Genomic DNA, 14,427 nt, shown 5'->3' with positions numbered 1-14,427 from the left:
CTATACATTCAATTCATTTCAAATAAAAATCCTAGGCAGAGCAAGATGGCGGAGGAGTAGGAGACCTGGATTTCGTCTGGTCTCAGGAATTCAGCTGGATAGGGATCAAACCATTCTGAACACCTACAAACTCAACAGGAGATCGAAGAAAAGAATAGCAATAACTCTCTGAACAGAAAAGCGACCACTTTCTGGAAGGTAGGACGTGCGGAGAAGTGACTCCAAGGCGATATTCGGGAGGATAGATGGCGGGGGAGGGGGCCTCCGACGGCCGCTTCTGGCAAGTGATAGAGCAGCAGAGCAGAAAATCGGAACTTTTAGAAGTCGGCTCCGCTGAGGGACGTCGCTCCAGTGGCTAAGTGGGGGGTGGAACCCTCCTGGGACAGTGTGGTCTCAGGACCCTCGGGGTCACAGAAAGACTGGGGGTGCCTGATTGTGACAGAGCTCCCAGGTATCGGAGCGGGGGAGCCGAGGAGCGGGCTCTCAGCTTGGGGTTGTCATGAACCGTGATCCGCGGCACAGTCGGGCCCCTGCTCCTCCAGCAGGGACCCCAACAAGCAGCAGATCTGGGGAGACTCCCCTTCCTCCCCCGGGAGGAGCAGCGTGGGAGCGCACCGCAGGGATCTGCTGGGTTTGGAGACTCCACACGAGTCGGGTGCCAGAGATAGAAACACTCGGTCACAGGCCGGGTGAGCACGGAGGGCGGCCGGAGACCGGGGAGACGGGAGTGATTGACTGCTTTTCTTGGGGGGCAAACTGAGGAGTGGGGCCCCGAGTTCTTGGCTCCTCTGGGGCGGAGACTGGGAGGCCGCCATTTTCAATCTCAGCCTCCAAAGCGGTACGGAAAGCTTTCAGGGAACAAAGCTCCCGAGAGCAAACCCAAGCAGATTACTTAGCACGGACTGGCAAGGGCGGGGCAATTCCCTCTCCGGCAAAGACCATTGGGAACCACGGCAACAGGCCCCACCCCCAGAAGATCAGCAAGAACAACGAGCCAAGACCAAGTTTACCGATCAGTGAGAACAGCAGAACTCCAGCACTAGGGGAGTAATGCACAGAGAATCCATGGCTTTATTACCATGATTCTTTAGTCTTTCAAAGTTAATTTAAAAAAAAATTTTTTTTTTTAATTTATATTTTTCCCTTTTTCAACCAACATCTTACCAATCCCTTTTTTTAAAAAACATTTTTATTTTTCATTTTTAGAGTCATATTCTACCCCTTCATAGTAGTTACCCTTATTTTTGGCATATATATATAAGTTGTTCTCTCTTTAAAATTTTGAGATAGTTTCTTCTAACAGATCAAAATATACCCTAAATGTCTAGTGTATGGTTTTGTTCTACTCTCCTGCCTGATCACATTCTCCCCCCCCCTTTTTTTTTAAATCCTCTTCTTTCTTTTTCAAACAGCTTATCTTATCAATTCCTTTTATAAAATTCTTTACAATTTTCATCTTTACTGTCATATTCCATCCCTTCAACATATCAACCCTTATTTTTGTACATATATAAGTTTTTCTTTCTTTAAAATTTTGGGAGGCACTTTCTTCTAACAGACCAAAATACACCCAAAATCTAGTGTGTGGCACTGATCTATGCACCAGCCTGATCATATTTGATCATATTCTGGTTTTTCCTGTTTTGTTCTGTTTTTGTTTGTTTTTATCTTTTTCTTTTTCTTTTTTTTTCCCCTTTATCTTTTTTCTTTCTTTCCCCCTGGCTTCAGGTCTTTTCTGTATACTTTAGAATATATTTTCTGGGGACGTTGTTACCCTGTTAGCATTTTGTTCTCTCATTAATCTATTCTCCTCTGGACAAAATGACAAGATGGAAAAAATCACCTCAACCAAAAGAACAAGAGGTAGTACCGACTGCCAGGGATCTACTCAATATGGACATTAGTACGATGTCAGATCTAGAGTTCATCACTTTAAAGAATCATCACTTTAAAGATACTAGCTGGGCTTGAAAAAAGCATGGAAGTTATTAGAGAAACCCTTTCTGGAGAAATAAAAGAACTAAAATCTAACCAAGTCAAAATCAAAAAGGCTATTAATGAGGGGCAATCAAAAATGGGGGCGCTAACTGCTAGGATAAATGAGGCAGAAGAGAGAATCAGTGATATAGAAGACCAAATGATGGAAAATAAGCTGAGAAAAAGAGAGATAAACAACTACTGGATCATGAGGGTAGAATTCGAGAGATAAGCGATACCATAAGACGAAACAACATTAGAATAATTGGGATCCCAGAAGAAGAAGAAAGAGAGAGAGGGGCAGAAGGTATATTGGAGCAAATTATAGCAGAGAACTTCCCTAATTTGGGGAAGGAAACGGGCATCAAAATCCAGGAGGCACAGAGAACCCCCCTCAAAAACAATAAAAATAGGTCAACACCCCAACATCTAACAGTAAAACTTAAAGAGTCTCAGAGACAAAGAGAAAATCCTGAAAGCAGCTGGGGAGAAGAGATATGTAACCTACAATGGTAGAAACATTAGATTGGCAACAGACCTATCCACAGAGACCTGGCAGGCCAGAAAGGACTGGCAGGATATATTCAGAGCACTAAATGAGAAAAATATGCAGGCAAGAATACTATATCCAGCTAGGCTCTCACTGAAAATAGAAGGAGAGATAAAAAGCTTCCAGGACAAGCAAAAACTAAAGGAATTTGCAAACACGAAACCAGCCCTACAAGAAATATTCAAAGGGGTCCTCTAAGCAAAGAGACAGCCTGAAAGCAACATAGACCAGAAAGGAACACAGACAATATACAGTAATAGTCACCTTACAGGCAATACAATGGCACTAAATTCATATCTTTCAATAGTTACCCTGAATGTAAATGGGCTAAATGCCTCAATCAAAAGACACAGGCTATCAGATTGGATTAAAAAACAAGACCCATTGATATGCTGTCTGCAAGAGACTCAGTTTAGACCCAAAGACACCCCCAGATTGAAAGTGAGGGGGTGGAAAACCATTTACCATGCTAATGGACAACAAAAGAAAGCTGGAGGGGCAAACCTTATATCCAACAAATTAGATTTTAAACCAAAGACTATAATAAGAGATGAGGAAGGACACTATATCCTACTTAAAGGGTCTATCCAACAAGAAGATCTAACAATTGTAAATATCTATGCCCCTAACATGGGAGCAGACAATTATATAAGCCAATTAATAACAAAAGCAAAGAAACACATTGATAACAATACAATAATAGTGGGGGACTTTAACACCCCCCTCACTGAAATGGGCGGACCAAATAAGCAAAAGATCAACAAGGAAATAAAGAGTTTAAATGACACACTGGACCAAATGGACTTCACAGACATATTCAGAACATTCCACCCCAAAGCAACGGAATACACATTCTTCTCTAGCGCCCATGGAACATTCTCCAGAATAGATCACATGCTAGGTCACAAATCAGGTCTCAACTGGTAACAAAGATTGGGATCATTCCCTATTTTCAGACCACAGTGCTTTGAAAGTAGAACTCAATCACAAGAGGAAAGTCAGAAAGAACTCAAATACATGGAGGCTAAACAGCATCCTACTAAAGAATGAATGGATCAACCAGGAAATTGAGGAAGAATTTAAAAAATTCATGGAAACCAATGAAACTGAAAACACAACTGTTCAAAATCTTTGGGATGCAGCAAAAGCAGTCCTAAGAGGAAAGCATATAGCAATACAAGCCTTTCTCAAGAAGCAAGAAAGGTCTCAAGTACACAACCTAACCCTACACCTAAAGGAGCTGGAGGAAGAACAGCAAATAAAGCCTAAACCGAGCAGGAGAAGAGAAATAATAAAGACCAGAGCAGAAATCAATGAAAGAGAAACCAAAAGAACAGTAGAACAGATCAATGAAACTAGGAGGTGATTCTTTGAAAGAATTAACAAGATTGATAAACCCCTGGTCAGACTTATCAAAAAGAAAAGAGAAATGACCCAAATCAACAAAATCTTGAATGAAAGAGGAGAGATCACAATCAACACCAAAGAAATACAAACAATTATAAGAACATATTATGAGCAACTCTATGCCAGCAAATTAGATAACCTGGAAGAAATGGATGCATTTCTAGAGAAGTATCAACTACCAAAACTGAACCAGGAAGAAATAGAAAACCTGAAGAGACCTATAACCACTAAGGAAATCGAAGCAGTCATCAAAAATCTCCCAACACACAAAAGCCCAGGGCCCGATGGCTTCCCAGGGGAATTCTACCAAACATTTAAAGAAGAATTAATACCTATTCTCCTGAAACTGTCCAAAAAATAGAAATGGAAGGAAAACTTCCAAACTCGTTTTATGAGGCACCATTACCTTGATCCCCAAACCAAAGACACCATCAAAAAGGAGAATTACAGACCAATATCCTTGATGAACATGGATGCAAAAATTCTCACCAAAATACTAGCCAATAGGATTCAACAGTACATTAAAAGGATTATTCACCATGACCAAGTGGGATTTATCCCTGGGCTGCAAGGTTGGTTCAACATCCGCAAATCAATCAACGTGATACAATACATTAACAAAAGAAAGAACAAGAATCATATGATCCTCTCAATAGATGCAGAAAAAGCATTTGACAAAGTACAGCATCCTTTCTTGATCAAAACTCTTCAGAGTATAGGGATAGAGAGTACATACCTCAATATTATAAAAGCCATCTATGAAAAACCTACAGCAAATATCATTCTCAATGGGGAAAAACTGGGAGCTTTCCGCCTAAGGTGAGGAATGCGGCAGGGATGTCCACTATCACCACTGCTATTCAACATAGTATTAGAAGTCCTAGCCACAGCAATCAGACAACAAAAAGAAATAAAAGGCATCCAAATCAGCAAAGAAGAAGTCAAACTCTCACTCTTTGCAGATGATATGATACTTTATGTGGAAAACCCAAAAGACTCCACCCCAAAACTGCTAGAACTCAAACAGGAATTCAGTCAAGTGGCAGGATATAACATCAATGCACAGAAATCAGTGGCATTCCTATACACCAACAATAAGACAGAAGAAAGAAAAATTAAGGAGTCGATCCCATTTACAATTGCACCCAAAACCATAAGATACCTAGGAATAAATCTAACCAAAGAGGCAAAGGATCTGTACTCAGAAAACTATAAAAAACTCATGAAACAAATTGAGGAAGACACAAAGAAATGGAAAAACGTTCCATGCTCATGGATTGGAAAAACAAATATTGTGAAGATGTCAATGTTACCTAGAGCAATCTACACATTCAGTGCAATCCCCATCAAAATTCCATCCACTTTTTTCAATGAAATGGAACAAATAATCCTAAAATTTGTATGGAACCAGAAAAGACCCCGAATAGCCAGAGGAATGTTGAAAAAGAAAAGCAAACCTGGCGGCATCACAATTCCGGACTTCCAGCTCTATTACAAAGCTGTCATCATCAAGACAGTATGGTACTGGCACAAAAACAGACACATAGATCAATGGAACAGAATAGAGAGCCCAAAAATGGACCCTCAACTCTCTGGTCAACTAATCATCGACAAAGCAGGAAAGAATGTCTAATGGAAAAAAGATAGTCTCTTCAACAAATGGTGTTGGGAAAATTGGACAGCCACATGCAGAAGAATGAAACTGGACCATTTCCTTACACCACACACAAAAACAGACTCCAAATGGTTGAAAGACCTAAATGGGAGACAGGAGTCCATCAACATCCTAAAGGAGAACACAGGCAGCAACCTCTTCGACCTCAGCTGCAGCAACTTCTTCCTAGAAACATTGCCAAAGGCAAGGAAGCAAGGACAAAAATGAACTATTGGGATTTCATCAAGATAAAAGGCTTTTGTACAGCAAAAGAAACAGTCAACAAAAGCAAAAGACAACTGACAGAATGGGAGAAGATATTTGCAAATGACATATCAGATAAAGGGCTAGTATCCAAAATCTATAAAGAACTTATCAAACTCAACACCCAAAGAACAAACAATCCAATCAAGAAATGAGCAGAATGGGTGCCTGGGTGGCTCAGTTGGTTAAGCGACTGCCTTCGGCTCAGGTCATGATCCTGGAGTCCCGGGATCGAGTCCCACATCGGGCTCCCTGCTCAGCGGGGAGTCTGCTTCTCCCTCTCCCGCTCCCCCCTCTTGTGCTCTTTCTCTCTCTCACTCTCTCTCTCAAATAAATAAATAAAATCTTTAAAAAAAAAAAAAAAGAAATGAGCAGAAGACATGAACAGATATTTTTCCATAGAAGACATCCAAATGGCCAACAGACACATGAAAAAGTGCTCAACATCGTTCAGCATCAGGGAAATCCAAATCAAATCCTCAATGAGATACCACCTCACACCAGTCAGAATGGTAAAATTAACATGTCAGGAAACAACAGATGTTGGCGGGGATGCGGAGAAAGGGGAACCCTCCTACACCGTTGGTGGGAATGCAAGCTGGTGCAACCACTCTGGAAAACAGTATGGAGGTTCCTCAGAAAGTTGAAAATAGGGCGCCTGGGTGGCTCAGATGGTTAAGCGTCTGCCTTCGGCTCAGGTCATGATCTCAGGGTCCTGGGATCGAGTCCCGCATCGGGCTCCCTGCTCCTTGGGAGCCTGCTTCTCCCTCTGCCTTTCTCTCTCACTCTGTCTCTCATGAATTAAAAAAAAAAAAAAATCTTTAAAAAAAAAAAGTTGAAAATAGAACTACCATACGATCCAGCAATTGCACTACTGGGTATTTACCCCAAAGATACAAATGTAGTGATCCGAAGGGGTACGTACACCCCAATGTTTATAGCAGCAATGTCCACAATAGCCAAACTGTGGAAAGAGCCAAGATGTCCATCGACAGATGAATGGATAAAGAAGATGTGGTATATATATACAATGGAATATTATGCAGCCATCAAAAGGAATGAGATCTTGCCACTTGCAATGACTTGGATGGAACTGGAGGGTGTTATGCTGAGCGAAATAAGTCAATCAGAGAAAGACATGTATCATATGACCTCACTGCTATGAGGAATTCTTAATCTCAGGAAACAAACTGAGGGTTGCTGGAGTGGGGGGTGGGGTGGGAGGGATGGGGTGGCTGGGTGATAGACACTGGGGAGGGTATGTGCTATGGTGAGCGCTCTGAATTGTGCAAGGCTGTTGAATCACAGATCTGTACCTCTGAAACAAATAATGCAATATATGTTAAGAAAAAAAAAAGAAGAAGATAGCAGGAGGGGAAGAATGAAGGGCGGGAAATCGGAGGGGGAGACAAACCATGAGAGATGATGGACTCTGAAAAACAAATTGAGGGTTCTAGAGGGGAGGGGAGTGGGAGGATGGGTTAGGCTGGTGATGGGTATTAAAGAGGGCACGTTCTGCATGGAGCACTGGGTGTTATGCACAAACAATGAATTGTGGAATACTACCTCAAAAACTAATGATGTAATGTATGGTGATTAACATAACAATAAAAGAATTTTTTAAAAAAGAAACAAATAAAAATCCTAGGGGTCTTTTGTAGAAATATACAAGCTGATTATAAAATGTATATGAAAATCCAAATGAACAGGATAATCAAAATAATTTTGAAAATTAAGAACAAAGTAGGAATACTTATAATACCTTCTAGAGTTATAATTAAGCCAAAGCAATCAATACAGTTTGGAAATAGCCTAAGGATAAACCTATAGAAAAATGCAATAGAACAGAAAATCCTGAGGTGCCTGGGTGGCTCAGTTGGTTAAGCGTCTGAGTCTTGATCTCAGCTTAGGTCTCGATCTCAGGATCATTTAGTTCAAGCTCTCAATGATGAATAAAAAAAATTTAAAAAGAAAATAGAAAATCCAAAAATAGACCTATAAATAAATCAACTGACTTTCAAAGGTGCCAAGGTGATTCAATGTATAAGAAAATATTTTCGGGCGCCTGGGTGGCTCAGTTGGTTAAGCGACTGCCTTCGGCTCAGGTCATGATCCTGGAGTCCCAGGATCGAGTCCCACATCGGGCTCCCTGCTCGGCGGGGAGTCTGCTTCTCCCTCTGACCCTCCCCTGTCTCATGCTCTCTCTCTCTCTATCTCATTCTCTCTCTCAAATAAATAAATAAAATCTTTAAAAAAAAAAAAAAAGAAAGAAAATATTTTCAATAAATGTTGCTAAAACAACTGGATATTCACATGTAATGAAAATGAATTTTGTCTTTACCTCGCACATTTTGTTGTTTTTTTTTTTTAAGATTTTATTTATTTATTTGACAGAGAGAGATAGTGAAAGCAGCAACACAAGCAGGGGGGGTGGGAGAGGGAGAAGCAGGCTTCCCGCCGAGCAGGGAGCCCGATACGGGGCTCGATCCCAGGACCCTGGGCCATGACCTGAGCTGAAGGTAGACACTTAACGACTGAGCCACCCAGGCGTCATTACCTTGCACATTTTGTATTCATGCAAAAACTAACTCAAAATATACCATAAACCTAAGAGAAAATATAAAACTATAAAACTTCAAAAAGAAAACAGGAAAACAGTTTTTAGACCTGAGCCAGCTGATAAATTTATACACTTTATAAAATTAAAAACTTCCACTGTTTTAAAAGCATCATTATAAAAATTAAGTGGTCAGTATAAACAATTATACCATAACATAAAACAATTAAAACCACAGTAAGATACCAGTTACCTAACACTCATTAAAGAGCTAAAATTTGAAAGACTGATAATTCTAAATATTGGCAAGGATGTAGCGCTACACTGATGCACCAACCACCATAGCAGCTACTAGGCACATACAGCCATTTAAAATTTAACTTGATAAATTGAATAAAAAATTCAGTTTCTCAGTTGTACTAGCCATATTTCACGTGCTCAACAGCCACATGTAGCTAGTGACTAAGGTACTGGACAGTGTAGATACAGAACATTTCATTACTGCATAACAGGATGAATTAATGCAGAACATATGAAATGCTCACACGTTACTAGTAAGAATATAAAATTTTGCCAGCAAGTTTAGCAGCCTTTTTCAAAGTCAAACAAATCTCACCATATAACCCAACAATTCAACTCCTAGGTATTGACCCAGCAGGACTGGTTTCATTAGAAGCCTAGTAGGAGCTGGTATATAGAACCTCTCTGTACTATCTTTGCAGCTTCCTATGACATCTGCAATCATTTCAAAGTCAAAAGTGAATTAACTTTGTGAATATTTTAAGAACTCACTATTAGCATTTCTATGATATTTACAAGTAAATTTTTCTCTCTTTTCTCTAAAAAAAATAAAAACAAAAAATGATCACAGCAGCTTTATTTATAATAGCTAAAAACTGCAAACAATTCATTGTTCATTAACGGGTGAATGACTAAACAGATGGTAATGTAGTCTTAAAATAGAATACTCGTCAACAATAAAAAAAGAATGAAGCACTCATCTACACAACATGGATGAATCTCAAAAATATTAAACTGAAAGAAGCCACACACAACAGTTCATAGTGGTTAGGTTCCATTTATATGACATTCTTCAATAGGCAAAACCAAAGTGATGTAGTACAGATCAACAGTTGCCAGGAACTGAATGTAGGGAGAGGTTTTGAACAAAAGGAAGCAACTTGAGTCTTCTGGGGTTATAGGACTTACTGTACCTTATTTGTAGTGAGAGCTACACAAATCTGTACATGTGTTAAAGCTCACAGAACAAATAAAAAAGTCAATTTTACTGTATGTAAAAGTTTTTAAACTAACAGCAATAATAACAACCATCATTTCCCATTACAATTTTTGAAGTTCCATTGTCAATGATTTGAGTAGACAAAGAATATTCTAGTTCTACTACTGCCACTACTGAGGGTTTTTTTTTTTAAAGATTTTATTTATTTATTTATTTGAGAGAGAGAGAATGAGAGAGAGAGAGAGCACATGAGAGGGGGGAGGGTCAGAGGGAGAAGCAGACTCCCCACCGAGCAGGGAGCCCAATGCGGGACTCGATCCCGGGACTCCAGCATCATGACCTGAGCCGAAGACAGTCGCTTAACCAACTGAGCCACCCAGGCGCCCCGCCACTACTACTTAGTTGATGCTGAGTAACTTAACGTCCCACTTTTGGTTTCTCATTATAAAATGAAAGGAAATAATTAAATGATCTCCAAAGCCTCTCCCTATTCTAAAACCTATTCCTATTCCATGCTTCTATTACATTTCTACTGCCCCAAATTAACAAGGAACACAAAATATTTCTATGCACTCAAGTGGATTCTAAATTCTTGCTTCAGACAGTGTGGCCTGGCTTTCAATATTCTCTGCTATTGGTTTTATATGATCGTTTTATAGGGCTCTGAACATTTGACCTTACTTACTAGCTTTGAGCAGATGATCTTTAGATAATAGCACTCTCCCCTATTTGAAATAACCAAGCCTCAGACTATAAGGACTACATAAGATTTCTATTTCCTTTATCACTTCAGACATTCTCTGTATTTTGCTATTAAAAAGTCTGTGAACCAGCATTCATGCTACCAAAATGATGCTTGTTATCTTTAATTTTATAAGACATGTGGTATTGACATTACTGGAGAATAGAAAGTAAGCCATTTTTAATGGTTTCACATAATATAATAAAGTACTTTTTTTTTAAACCCTGTATGGAAAATCTAGAGTTCCCCAAATCTTTTACAATCTTTCATATCTCCTGCAGAAGACCTGCAGATGAGTAACATTTCAGACTACGATATCTTTTACTGAAATGTTTATATATAAGGATGAACAAAGTGGGCAAGGAAGCTTATACAATTTTAATTTCAAAATCAGTGTTCATAGCAAATCTGATTGCAATTAATGGTCTTTGGTTTAAATTTTCCTTGCAGATAGGTTCTCCTAAAAAAAGACCAGAGAGCAAAAGGTTATTTTTTTTTATTATGTTCAATTAGCCAACATATAGTACATCATTAGCAATACTCTCAATTTCATCCAGCAGAATAATTTTTGAATACTTATAAAAAACATTCAATCTTCTCACTTTGAGAAATAAAAAAAAAATGAAGGTGGCACATATATATGCCAACAAATAATTAATTATACTTGTGTTATACTGTTTTTCTCTGGGTAAATTCAAATACCCAGGCAATGACAAATGGACTGATCTTACAAATGTAGGCCAACAGATTCGGTAAGTCCCCTTTATCACCTGTATTTCTGGTTTTTAAAAATATGAATCAACTCATTTAATTCTTTAAAATACACACCAAGATATAAAATGAAGTCCTGAGTTATATTTAATTGTTAAATAGCAATACATTTAGAAAAACGAAAACTAATCAACATTTTCTTATAACTTCACTGCCATGTTAAGCTTTAAGAAGAAAGCGGCCAATCAAATAAATTTCTTGCATTTCCTTGGTGTTTAGATCACACACTCACATACATACACACACAAACCAACATCTTTGTATTTCCCTCACTGTCACCCTGAAATTTACTGAACATGACATCAAAAAGTATCTGACAGTTCCTCTTATTTCCATATGTCTATTAAGAACTGATCTCATATTAGAAAGTACCCTGGCACAGAAACTAAATTCCATAGAAAAAAGCAAATCTATATTAATATTGAATAAATCTGGCAAAACACTTTATTTAGTGCTATTAGATTTGTCAACAAGACAGGAAAAAAAAGTGTTTCAACTATTTCTTTATAGAAATAATTAGCTTAAAAATCAAATAGCTTAATCTATTAAAACCATTCCTTTTGAATCACATGGACCATATACGTACAGAGAGAATGTTTTAATATGAATGAGACACCAGTCTGGAAGCCTGGCTCTTTAGCAGTAACGCCAAATCAGGGAAGCACAAATCACAGGAAAAAGCCCAGTCACCTTTAAAAATTCTAAGCCCTCAGCTAAATATCATAACTTTACTATGACCACTGAATCACAGCTGGCCAATGAGAAGCTAATTGTAATCCTTAAAACTCACTGTTGTCTGGGCAAGCAGGACACAGTCATATTATAATAGGCACAATTTAATGAAAGTGTTTATGTCAGGTGTTGGAAGTTTCTAGGAGACTAGGTCCTGAGCTATAGCAAAACAAAAATTAGGTATCAATTACTGTGAAGTGGCCTTTTGGGTTTTTTGTTTTGTTTTGTTTTAAGATTTTTTTTTTTTTTTAATTCATTTGACAGAGAGATAGAGAGCACAAGCGGGACGCCTGGGTGGCTCAGTCAGTTAAGCATCTGCCTTCAGCTCAGGTCAAGATCTTGGGGTCCTGGGATCAAGCCCCACATTGGGCTCCCTCCTCAGGAGGGAGTCTGCTTGTCTCTCTCCTTCTACCCCTCTCCCCTACTCCCCAGCTCATGCGTTCTCTCTTCTCTCAAATAAATAAAATCGTTTTTTAAAAAAATAAAGAACCTTAAAGCAGCAGTTGAAAAAAACCCTTGCACAAGTTTTGAAATCAGACACAAAACTGAGAATTAAAGACCAGTCTATTCAAATCATCTTCAAATGCCATTTCTCTGAATTCCATGTGTCTTCGATGGAGTGAGAATGGTAGTGGGCTATGAGGCAGAGCTTGGTAGCATAGGGCATGTGGAAAGACCATCAGCAGCTGAGCAAGAGAATCTTTAAAAGGACTCTCAAGGAAAAAAGATTTCAAGAACATTCTTCCTCTCTAATTTAAGTCAAATCTTATAATGTTGCTTTCTAATATTTTTCTACATTTACTCCATCTTTTATTGTTTTCCTTTTTGATTAGAACCGTATGAGAGATCCTGCTCCATTAATTTTATAGAATATAGTTTATAATTTTTAAAAACTTGAGTACATGGGGTGCCTGGGTGGCTCAGTTGTTAAACGTCTGCCTTCAGCTCAGGTCATGATCCCAGGGTCCTGGGATCGAGCCCCACATCGGGCTCCCTGCTCAGCGGGAAGCCTACTTCTCCTTCCCCTGTTCCCCCTGCTTGTGTTCCTGCTCTCGCTGTCTTGCTGTGTCTCTCTCTGTCAAATAAATAAAATCTTAAAAAAAAAAAAAAGTTAAAAAAAAAAAACTTGAGTACAGAATGAAAAATAGCAATTTTGTTAATGATGAAATTGTAATATCCATAGTGAAAGCACCATCATACCATGCAATCAAAAAAAATCAGCTCCTTTTAAAGGAAGGACAATTTAGAGACCAAAACTATAAAAGAAAAACTGCTAATATCCATATACAAGTTTTAAGACAATTTTCTTTCCAATTAAAAAAATATAGATTGTTACAGAAAGTTACAGTAACTTTATAGCTGTAAGAGACTAGGGAACAATCAACTCAACCTTCTCATCTCATAATCAGCTCATAGACCTAAGCAGCATTATCTGCAAAAGCCAAATTATGAAAACAGCCCAAGTGTCCATTGACTGATGAATGGATAAATAAAATGTGGTATATATATCCAAGGGAATATTACTCAGTCATAAAAAAGAACGAAATCTTGCCATTTGCAACAACATGGATGGAGACAGACAAGTATTATGCTGAGTGAAATAAGTCAGAAAAAAACAAATACCGTATGATTCCATTCATATGTGGAATTTAAAAAAACAAAACAAATGGGCAAAGGGAAAAAAAAAAAAGAAAGAGAGGCAAACCAAGAAACAGACTTTTAATTATAGAGGACAAACTGATGGTTACCAGAGGAGAGGTGGATGGTGCGGGCGGTTAAATATGGAATGGGGATTAAGGAGGGCACTTGTTACGATGAGCACTGGGTGTTGTATGCAAGTGTTATATCACTATATTGTATACCTGAAACTAATATTACACTGTGTGTTAATTAACTGAAATTTAAATAAAAACTTAAAAATAAATAAATGAAAGGAAAGAAGGAAGGAACCAAAGTAAAGCAATTTGTTGTTCAGCACAGCCAGGTCACTCGCATAGAAACAGGTAACATTTCTAAGGGATACCTCCATACTACAGAGCAGAAACAGGAGGAAAAAAAACCCCTCATATCACTAAACGCAATGAAATAATTAAATAATTGTGTGTGAACCTTAGCTTCCCACACTTACTTATTCATTTGTTTTTTTCAGGATCCCCTTTCAAAAGAACTGTTTTAAGTTCCCTTAGCTCACCTACAATTTTTTTTTTATTACAATGTATGGTTTCTATTTGAATTATTTTGTTAAGGATAAAGCAACTCAAATACTATAGTACTGATAAACACAAGAATACTAAAAGTCAGTTATGCTTACTCCTAATCCAGGAATAAATGGAAACAAAGTTTAAATCAGCTCATAGACCTCGGTTTTTGCCACTTCCATCCCTCTTTGTTTCTGCTGTTTATACTGCTGAGGTCATTCCACTTTCATACTGGGAAATGTCTGCTTTTCCTGCTTGGACTTGCTTCACAGATCACTGAATTCTCACTTTCTCATACAACAGGACTTCATCACAGGATATATTAATCCCACTAA

This window comes from Neomonachus schauinslandi, chromosome 9, assembly GCF_002201575.2.
Source record: "Neomonachus schauinslandi chromosome 9, ASM220157v2, whole genome shotgun sequence".
NCBI classification, from domain to species: Eukaryota; Metazoa; Chordata; class Mammalia; order Carnivora; family Phocidae; genus Neomonachus; species Neomonachus schauinslandi.
Note: the sequence above shows the minus strand (reverse complement) of the source record.